The sequence below is a fragment of the Camelina sativa genome, chromosome 11 (assembly GCF_000633955.1).
Source record: "Camelina sativa cultivar DH55 chromosome 11, Cs, whole genome shotgun sequence".
NCBI lineage: Eukaryota > Viridiplantae > Streptophyta > Magnoliopsida > Brassicales > Brassicaceae > Camelina > Camelina sativa.
In genome coordinates, this window is record NC_025695.1 from 43,335,677 (window position 1) to 43,345,914 (window position 10,238).

A 10,238-nucleotide genomic window follows, 5' to 3' on the forward strand; every position below is an offset into this window, starting at 1 on the left:
GAAGGGTTGTTTCATTTTGGTATCAAAGCCCTTACGGTTCTAGGTCTAGGGTTCATTGTTGCTTTTGCTGTTGTGTTTAGGATTTCATGCTAGAGTTGATTATGTGAATTAGTCAATTGTGTGTAGCATGAGGTCCTAGAACATCGTCTTCGAGCCTGCTTTGTGATTCCACGGTGAGTTGTGTTCTTTTGTTATTAGATTTATTTGTTGCTTAGCCTTCTGTTCTTGGTGATACAGGTGGTTAGAGGTTGGGGTGCTGTTTAGTGCTGAACCATGAGATACCTTTGGTGCATGCATGTACCTACTAAGCACACCAACACAATATGATAAATCCGGTCGAGTATGTAGTAGATAACTCAAGCATCCAATTAGTTTCCTATACTCCCTTTCATCGAAGTCTTGTTCTTCATGTGCCTTTGATAACTTCAAAACTGCATCCATTGGTATGTGAACAGCATTGCATTCTCCCATTCCAGCTTCTCCTAGTATCTTGAGAGCATACCTTTCTTGATTTTAAGTAATCACACCTTCTCGCTGATGTACTTCAATTCCAAGATAGTAAGTTAGTTTACCGAGATCACTCATCTCAAACCTTGCTGCCATACCTTTCTTGAAACTTAATATCAAATCCAAACTAGAGCATGTTACTAGCAAGTCATCCACGTAAACGACAACAAGAAGTAGTTGTCCCTTTTCTTGTTTTCGATACAGAGAGGGTTCCTTCGAGCACTTTACAAAGTTTAACTCCTTAAGAATCTTGTTCAGCTTATCATTCCAAGCCCTTGGTGCTTGTCTCAATCCGTAAAGTGCTTTATTCAGTTTATACACCTTGACTTCATTTTCCTTGACAACATAACCTTCAGGTTTAAAGACAAAAACTGTCTCCTTCAACTCCCCATGAAGAAATGCCGTCTTTACATCTAGGTGATGTATCTCCCAACCTTTTGTAGCCGCCAAAGCAATAATAAAACGAACAGTTTCAATCCGAGCCACTAGAGCGAAGACCTCATCAAAGTCAATACCGTGTCATTGCACATAACCTTTAGCTACTAACCTCGCTTTATATTTGTTGATGCTTCCATCGGAGTTTCTTTTTATCTTAAACACCCACTTCAATCCAATCGGTTTAGCTTCGAGAGGGAGATCAACTAAATTCCAAGTTTTGTTCTTTGTTATCGAAGCGAGTTCTTCTTCACACGCATCCCTCCAGAATTTCGACTCCTTTGCTTCATTAAAATCCCACGGCTCATCATTCGCTGCTAACAGTAAACGCTCTACTTCAGATTGTACCAATAACACATAATCATCCAAGTATTTTGGCCTTGTCTTAGATCTCAGCGAAACTCGAAGCTGTGGTTGACGTATCTAGACCTCTTCTTCTCTTGAGGTCTCCTCTGCTTCTGCTTTCGACTCTTGAGGCGAACTTTTAATTCCAGATGAGCCTTCTTCTCCTAAAGTATCGCCGTCATCTTCGTCCGTGACATCAACTACTCTGTTTTGCTCTGTTTCTTCTGATTCTAAACGACCACGATACTCACCGAAGCTCAACTTGAATATTTCATTACCCCAACTTGTCTCCATTCCCGCTTTATTCCATGACCAACTCTTGGTTTCATCAAAAACGACATCTCGACTAACTACTACCCTTTGCGTTGATGGATCAAAAAGTCGATAGGCTTTGTATCCAGGTTCCGTTCCTAGAAGAACCAACATTCGAGATTTGTTATCCAGTTTCTTAAGTTGTGATGTGTCTGCTTTAGCGAAACAGAGACATCCGAACACGCGTAGATGGTCCAAGCTGGGTTTTTTTCCTTTCATTGCTTCATACGGAGTCTGCAGAACCAAAGCTCTTGTTGCGACGCGATTAATTAAATAGGTGGCATGTCTCACTGCTTCCCCCCAGAGATAATTAGGCACCATAATGTGCTTCATCATACTCTTTGTCATCTCGAGCAGTGTTCTGTTTCGGCGTTCAACGACTCCATTTTGCTGGGGAGTGTACGACGCAGTGAGATATCTTTCGATACCATGTTCTACACAAAAATCTTGGAATCACTGGATAGTAATTCTCCTCCTCTATCCGTTCGGAAAGTCCTAATGGTCGCTCATGTTCCTTGTTCAACTAGTCTCTTGAAGTTCTTGAATTTTTCAAAGGCTTCTCCCTTTCTCTTGAGAAGTAATGTCCACATGTATCGAGAATGATCATCGATTAAGACAAAGATGTATCTATTTCCAGCAGGCGTAGATGGTGTAATAGGACCACATAAGTCACCATGAACAAGTTCGAGTACCTTGGAAGCACGATAGGAAGTTGCTTGGGGAAAGGCTTTCCTTGTTTGTTTTCCAAGTAGACAAGAACCACATGTTTCTTTCTCAACTAGTATATTTGGTATTCCAGTAACAAGTTCCTTTTTCATCATCAACTTCATGGTTTCGACACTAATGTGTCCCAGCCGTGCGTGCCACCTTGTTGAATCACTTAATTCCATTAGTTGAAAACACCTTGTAGTCTCAACAACCTCCATGACTACTTTGTAGAGCTGATTCTTAGACCTATTAGCTTTTACTAACAGATTACCATACCGATCATACAACATTAGGGAGTCCTCTTGCATCCTAATTTCACATCCTGATTTTGTTGCTTGACCAAGACTTATGATATTGCTCTTTAATTCTGGTATGTAATAGACATCAGCTAGGATCTTCTTGTCACCCTTCTTGCTAACAAAAAAAAATTGACCCTTTCCCTTTGATGTCTATCCTCGAGTCATCTCCAAACCTCAATTTTCCAGTTACTGTCTCATCAAGTTTTGAGAAATAGGAACGGTTTCCTGACATATGGTTGCTAGCCCCATTGTCTAAGTACCAAACATTGGTCGCATCTGTTTGAGTTTCGAGATTGTTTGGCTTAACGTTTTGTTCGTTAAGATAAACAACTTCATGTACCATTAGTTCCTCAGCTTCCTTCGTGTTGTCTTCTTCGATCTCCTGTGTTTCTTGAAGTTTAAGCAGCCTATCAGGGCAATTCGACACATAATGCCCTGTTTTGTCACAACGGTAGCAAGTTATCTTCGTCTTATCTCGGTCTTGCCTGTAGCCTCCACCTTGGTTACCATAACGCCCTCGTCCTCTACCTCGTCCGTAAAACCGTCCTCTCGGACCTCGTCCTCTTCCGAAACCAAAATTGTCATGATACGACTGTGTATCAGAATTGGCGTACAAGAGCTTTCCCTGATCACTAGCTTGGTCTTCATCTTCTTCAGCACGAATCCTTTCTTCGTATGCCTTTAGTCGTCCCATAATATCTTCAAAACTTATTGTATTGAGATCGAGAACTTGTTCTAAAGCAGCAATCATCTGTATGTAGCGCGTACGAGGCAAACTCATAAGAAGTTTTTTCACAAGTTTAGACTCCTTAATACTCACACCCAAAGCTGCAGACTTTGTAGATAGCTCCGAAAGTTTGCCAGAGAAGACATCGATGGTGTCTGTTTCTTTCATCCTTATCCTATCAAACTCTGCCATCAAGGTTTGCAAGCGAGCTTCCTTCACCCTATCAGCTCCAACGTGCCTTGCCTTTATCGCATCCCATATTGCTTTGGAATTGTCAAGATCTCCGACCTGCAAGATTAGAGCCTCTAGTATGGATTGAAAGAGTAGCGCTCTTGCCATATCGTCCTTCTCTCCATCCTTTTTTCCTGGTTCGACAACTTCCCATACTTTATGCACCTTAAGAGCAATCTTCATGCGCATAGACCAGACGGTGTAGTTCGTTGCGTTGAGCATCGGACATTGGATAGACGAAGGACCGCCTTCATTAGGTTTGGCTACAACAATTTCGCTCATATCATGGTGTAAACAAACGTGCTTAGCTTCAGTAATGCTCTGATACCAATTATTGAATTTAAGCACTTAAGAAAACAAAAAAGTTGTTTATAAAAGACTTCTTCTTTTATTGCTCTAGAAAATTACTCAAAACTAAAGCTCTCACAATATTTCTCTTTTCTCTCTTAAAACTCATAAGCTATGCAACATCCTTGCATCTTCTTATATAGAGAGAAACTCATAACACAAACCTAATCCAATAGGAAACTATACAAATTTAAATAACTCTTAAACTTCAATTTTCCTAAAGCTTCCTTTTCTCAAACTTCTTTTTCTCAAAAGGACTAGGTTTGCCTTAGATTGCACCTCAAGCTTTCTTCAAACTTAAACCAATATGGCTAGGGTTGGTATTTTAGGCATGTCTCATAACATAGTTAAGTCGCCTCGAAAATGCATCAGTTATTTTTTAATAGTATATAAGATATATATATATATATATATATGATCTAGTTAAATTTTATATTATATACTGTTGAATTCTAAACGGTTATCAAAATTTAAAATATTAGATTTCTTTCACTTACATGCTTTGTTAGGAATAAATCAGTCCTTTGAGGGTCACTCAACATTAAATTTGAACTGAATACACAATATTGGATCAAGGTTCAGACTGCTTTCTTAAAATGATTGACTTTCTATTTTTTTTTTCTTTTCTTGTGCGATCTCAATTGTTACCTATCGAAACCTCTTACCCTAGGACTGAAATCACAATTTTATACTATGATATGTATGACCAAGTGATAACTCTCTAATTTATATATTTTTAGCATCCTTTTTTGTCCATATTTTGTATTGTTTATACCCTTAACTTAGCATTTTTAGGTCATTAACTGTAGAAATTCACTTTTAGGCCATTTAGGGTGTTGCAGTCTTGCATTTGCATACTTTGGATGAAAACAGGTGCTTTAGAACCTAAAATGGGGAGAAACAAGGANTGTTGAATTCTAAACGGTTATCAAAATTTAAAATATTAGATTTCTTTCACTTACATGCTTTGTTAGGAATAAATCAGTCCTTTGAGGGTCACTCAACATTAAATTTGAACTGAATACACAATATTGGATCAAGGTTCAGACTGCTTTCTTAAAATGATTGACTTTCTATTTTTTTTTTCTTTTCTTGTGCGATCTCAATTGTTACCTATCGAAACCTCTTACCCTAGGACTGAAATCACAATTTTATACTATGATATGTATGACCAAGTGATAACTCTCTAATTTATATATTTTTAGCATCCTTTTTTGTCCATATTTTGTATTGTTTATACCCTTAACTTAGCATTTTTAGGTCATTAACTGTAGAAATTCACTTTTAGGCCATTTAGGGTGTTGCAGTCTTGCATTTGCATACTTTGGATGAAAACAGGTGCTTTAGAACCTAAAATGGGGAGAAACAAGGAGAAATATGAGCATGTACCCGAAGGAGCCATCGAGCTGGAAGAACAGTCCGAACCCCAACACGATCGAGGAGGATCCGAGAGAAGGAAAAACAACCCGAAGACCTACCCGAAGAGTAACCCGAGCACATCCTCGTGCACCCCATCGAGCAGACCCTCGGGCAGGACTGGAAGCTAGGGTTAATGGGTTTCCATATATAACCCCCCCCCTTCTTCCTCTCGCCCGAGCACGCCGCAGACCCTCAAACCAGAGAGCGAGAGCTTCTATGAGAGAACTGAGCGACTCAAAACACTTTTCACTTTTTGTTAGGATTGATTTTTACATCTTTTTGTCATTTCTTTAGATTTCTACTTTGTACTCTTTATTCTCTACTCTATCGTTTATTACAATGCAATTTTCATTCGTATATGCTTTTGTTTTTCTTGCAATGAATTCCGAGTAGTGTAGTAATTTTGTGTTCTTGATTGGTTAGGATGTCTTAGTTTGATTGTATATGTTTAATAGATTCCCTTCTAGATTGGTGTTCTTAATGTTGTCAACAAACCGAGAAGGTGAGATTAGATCTAGGGCGTTTTACCACCGAGAGGTGTAGATGAAATGCTTGAATCAACCAATGCTAGAGGTTTACTCACTTAGCCTAAAAGATTAGATGAGTAAGGGGTTCACTGACAATAATGAATCAGTTCCATTCGATTACCCCATCCTTAGAAGCTTTCATATTTTAATTGCCTGCTTGGTCATGTTTCTCGAAGGAATGTCATTGTGCCACCTGCTGTCCAGAACATTGGATCATCTGGATGAATTTGATAGGCTCTGTAGCCTCACTAAGATAAATGGAGTTAGTGAGGATGGATTCCAACTCCGACTTTTCTCATTCTCTGTGGGAGACAAAGCACACATCTGGGAAAAATCACTCCCCAAGGAGTCCATCACCACTTGGGAAGCATGCAAGAAGGCATTTCTGGCCAAATTCTTCTCCAACTCCAGAACCACAAGGCTGCGAAATGATATTTCCAGCTTTGTTCAGAAGAACAGTGAGACGTTCAGTGAAGCTTGGGAACGTTTCAAGGGATACACCACCAGATGCCCTCATCACGGCTTCAGCAATGCTTCATTGCTGAGTACACTTTACAGAGGAGTGGTCCCAAGATACGGATGTTGCTGGACACTGCAAGCAATGGTAACTTCCTCAACAAGGATGTTGATGAAGGTTGGGACCTAGTGGAGAACTTGGCTCAATCTGATGGGCATTATAATGAGGAATACGATCGTACTGTGCGATCTACAGGAGAGGAAGATGCCAAGTACAAGAGGGACATAAAAGCCCTCAATGACAAGCTCGATAAACTACTCAGCCAGCAACAACATGTTCATGCATTATCAGAGGAAGAGCAGTATTTACAACAAGATGGGGAGAATTTACAAATAGAGGATGTGAACTACATCAACAACCAAGGAGGTTATAACAAAGGGTACAACAATTACAAGCCGAATCCGAATCTGTCCTACCGTAATCCGAATGTTGCCAATCCTCAAGACCAAACCTACCCATCAGCAGTTCAAGGGAACCAGGTCCAGCAAAAACCTTTTGTTCAATACAACCAAGGCTATGCCCCTAAGCAGCAGTATTCTGGAAATTACCACCAACCCATTGCACCACCTGGATTCCAACAACAGCAAGGCACGCAGCACTAATCCCAAGACGCTGACCTACGCGGCCTAATTCAGCAGATGATTCAAAATCAGGCATCCACTGCTATGGACAATGCCAAACGTTTTGCGGAGATGAGCAACAAGATCGATTCTGGATACAATGACTTGACTGCCAAGTACGATTCGCTCAATACTAAACTGAGGTACCTAGAAGGCCACCACAACAACCAACCAGCTCCAAAGATCAACCAGCTTCCAGGTAAAGCTGTTTAGATCTCACAGGATTATGCCACTGCCCAGGCAATTTTCCTTGATGATGACTTTGAGGACTACCTCACTGAGGACAGTGATGTTCAAGATGGGGAGGTTACAGATCATTATGGGATGAATGAGTATCAGTACTACATATCCGAGTACGAACACGAGCCTTTACCCGAGGAGACTGATCGAGTTGATGATCGGGCACTAGTTCAAGAATCACAAATCGAAGAACCACCCGAGGCAGAACCCGATAACTTACCCGATGACGGTGATCAGATGATACATCGAGTAGATGTTAACATGACAGATCAACCTCAACTACATGTAGCAGCAGAAGGGGAGCTAGAGGAAAGATTCAATGCTGCCCTCGACATCCAACTGGAGGCGCTTGCAGAGCGTATGGCCAAGCGAAAAGCTCCACCTCCTAAGCTTTTGCCACCACACGAACTTCAAGAGGAAATCGCCAAGGAGGCAGTTCGGCTGGAGAATGAGGTTAAGGAGGCTGTCAAGGAGATTGGGTATGAGATTCTCAGGAGTGGACTTTGTTTAGATCCTGAGCTGCGAATCGAGGAAAAATTGGAAGATCCTGGCTCTTTTACTTTGCCATGCTCGATTGGACTTCGGATTTTCAAGAATTGCTTGTGCGACCTAGGAGCTTCAGTCAGCATCATGCCACTGTCAGTTGCCAACAAGTTGGGTTTTAGCAGTTTTAAACCGAGTAGTTTGTATTTGGTTCTATCTGATAGAACAATCAGACATCCAATTGGGATCATGGAAAATTTGCCTCTTAGGATTGGAAGGGTGGAAGTCCCCACTGATTTCATGATCCTTGATATGGATAAGGAACCAGACGATCTACTGATCCTAGGGAGACCATTCTTGGCAACAATAGGTGCAGTAATTGAGGTGAAGCAAGGCAAGATCAGAATTGAGCATGGGGAGCACTTCAAGATGGAGTTTGATGTCAAGAAGGGAATTAAGAGGCCAACCATTGATGGTCAAGCTTTTTCCACTAAGACAAAACATAGAAAAGTCAAACATTTGGAAGAAGTCAACACCATATTTGCTGTGAAACCCGGACAAGCCTTGGAGAATCCATTGAATCAGCCTGCTACAGTGGAGAGGATTCCAGAACCTCTCCCTCCTAATTCCCATGTTTGAAGAGCATGAAGAGTCAAGCTTAGGGACTTAAAACAAGCTCACTTTGGAGGAAGTCCCACATGTATCCTTTATTTTGTCTTAATTCTTATTTATCTATTTTATCTTATTTTCTACTTTTGCATATTTACATTTATTAAAAAAAAAAAAGGGTGAAAAAGGAAATTTGAGGACCCGAGGCCCTACCCGACACCGTACCAGACGCACCTGGTCGTGTTCCCCATCGAGTGGTGTGTGGAGTCTGAATTCCACAAACCAAGCCCACTCTCGGTGAAGCCCAAACTGCTAACCCTACTCTATTTAAAGGATTCGAACCCTTCTCCCTCAGCAGCACAAACCGATAAGTCTCTCAACCTAAAAAAAAACTTTTTGTATTCTTACTTTCTATTCTCTCTCACACTCGAGTGATTTTTGATTTTTTTGGGAACTAACCCTATTGATCTCGAAGTCTAGCTTTTCTTTTCTTCTCAAGGATTCGATAATGGAACCAAACATGAGAACCTACCAAAGAAAGGGTAGAAGATCAACCTCCGCCGCTACTAGAACCGGAGGTGAGACCGTCGAACCTCGAGAATCCCGAGGAAGAGGAGGCATTCCGCATTCCCGACCGCTGGTTGGATGTTTCGCCTCTCCAACCCGATGCTCAACCCGATCTATCACCCGATCCGGTGCTCGAGCAACCAGTGTTCTCTGTCCCGATCCTGTAGCTGTTGCTGTTCGCCGATCTCCTCGACGTAGGGACATGTCTACGTCTGAGAGAACTGTTACCGACCCCATGGAGGTCGACTCTGACGCTGGTGGAGGAGAGCCAGAGGAGATCCAAACCTCGCGGTTAAGAAGCAGAGCTGTCGTTGCGAGAGGGAAGAGACCAGCCTCTGAAAGGGCTGAGAAGAAGAAGATCGAGATTCATAGGAGGAGAGTCGTGACCGAGAGGAGGAGCAAAGAGAACGCACACACCAGGCTTCGCGGAGGCTAAAGCAGAAAGAGGTGGAAACCCCGACCAAGCTCTTCAAGGTCTTCCGCAAGATGAACTTTATTGGTACCCGCTACCCTCATCGTGAAACGATGAAGCAGTTGGGCATCGCTAGAGACGTCGAGTTCCTGTTCGACATGTGCCACATGGGCAAGATGATGCGAGCCAACCTCGAGGCTTATGAGGAGGAGACAATACATTTCCTCTCCACGCTGCGGTTACACTATTTTGAAGACCACCCGACCCTACTACCCGATGGCAAGATCGGGTTCATCACTTTCTTTGTGCGGAACAAGGAGTACCGGCTTACCTACAAGGAGATGGAGAAGCTGTATGGTTTCAAGGCTAGGAGTGGAGAAAGCATGGAGGTGAGCAAAGAGGAGATGAAGTCCCTATGGCTGACAATAGGCGACAAGCTTCCTTACAAGTCTACAAGCTCCAAATCAGCTCAAATAAGGAGCCCCGTTTTGAGGTATTTTCACAAGTCCCTCGCCTACACTCTTTTTGCTAGAAAGGAGTCTGGGAATGTGAATGACCATGAGCTCCAGCTGCTAGACATTGCCTTGAGTGGAGTATTAGACAATTCTAGGGATGATACACTACTAGTAGGAGATGCTGCGGATACTAGCATGGTCTTTGTGCTGCTAGCTCAGTTCCTTTACCTCAAACGAGGAAGATCGTTTCGTACCTCACGGGTTATGTTTGTGGATCTTCCACCAGCGTTAGACCACAAAGGTCAAATCGGTGGTGAGAAAACTTGGAGCTCCATCAGTTCGGTGAATGCAACATTAAATTCTTGTGTTCTGGGTGGTTGCGGCGTAACTATTATAATCCCTCGTGACGATCAGCGCCCTTGGACTCCTCCAAAAGGGTATATTTGTCTCTACAAAGACTATTTTAACGATTGCCGC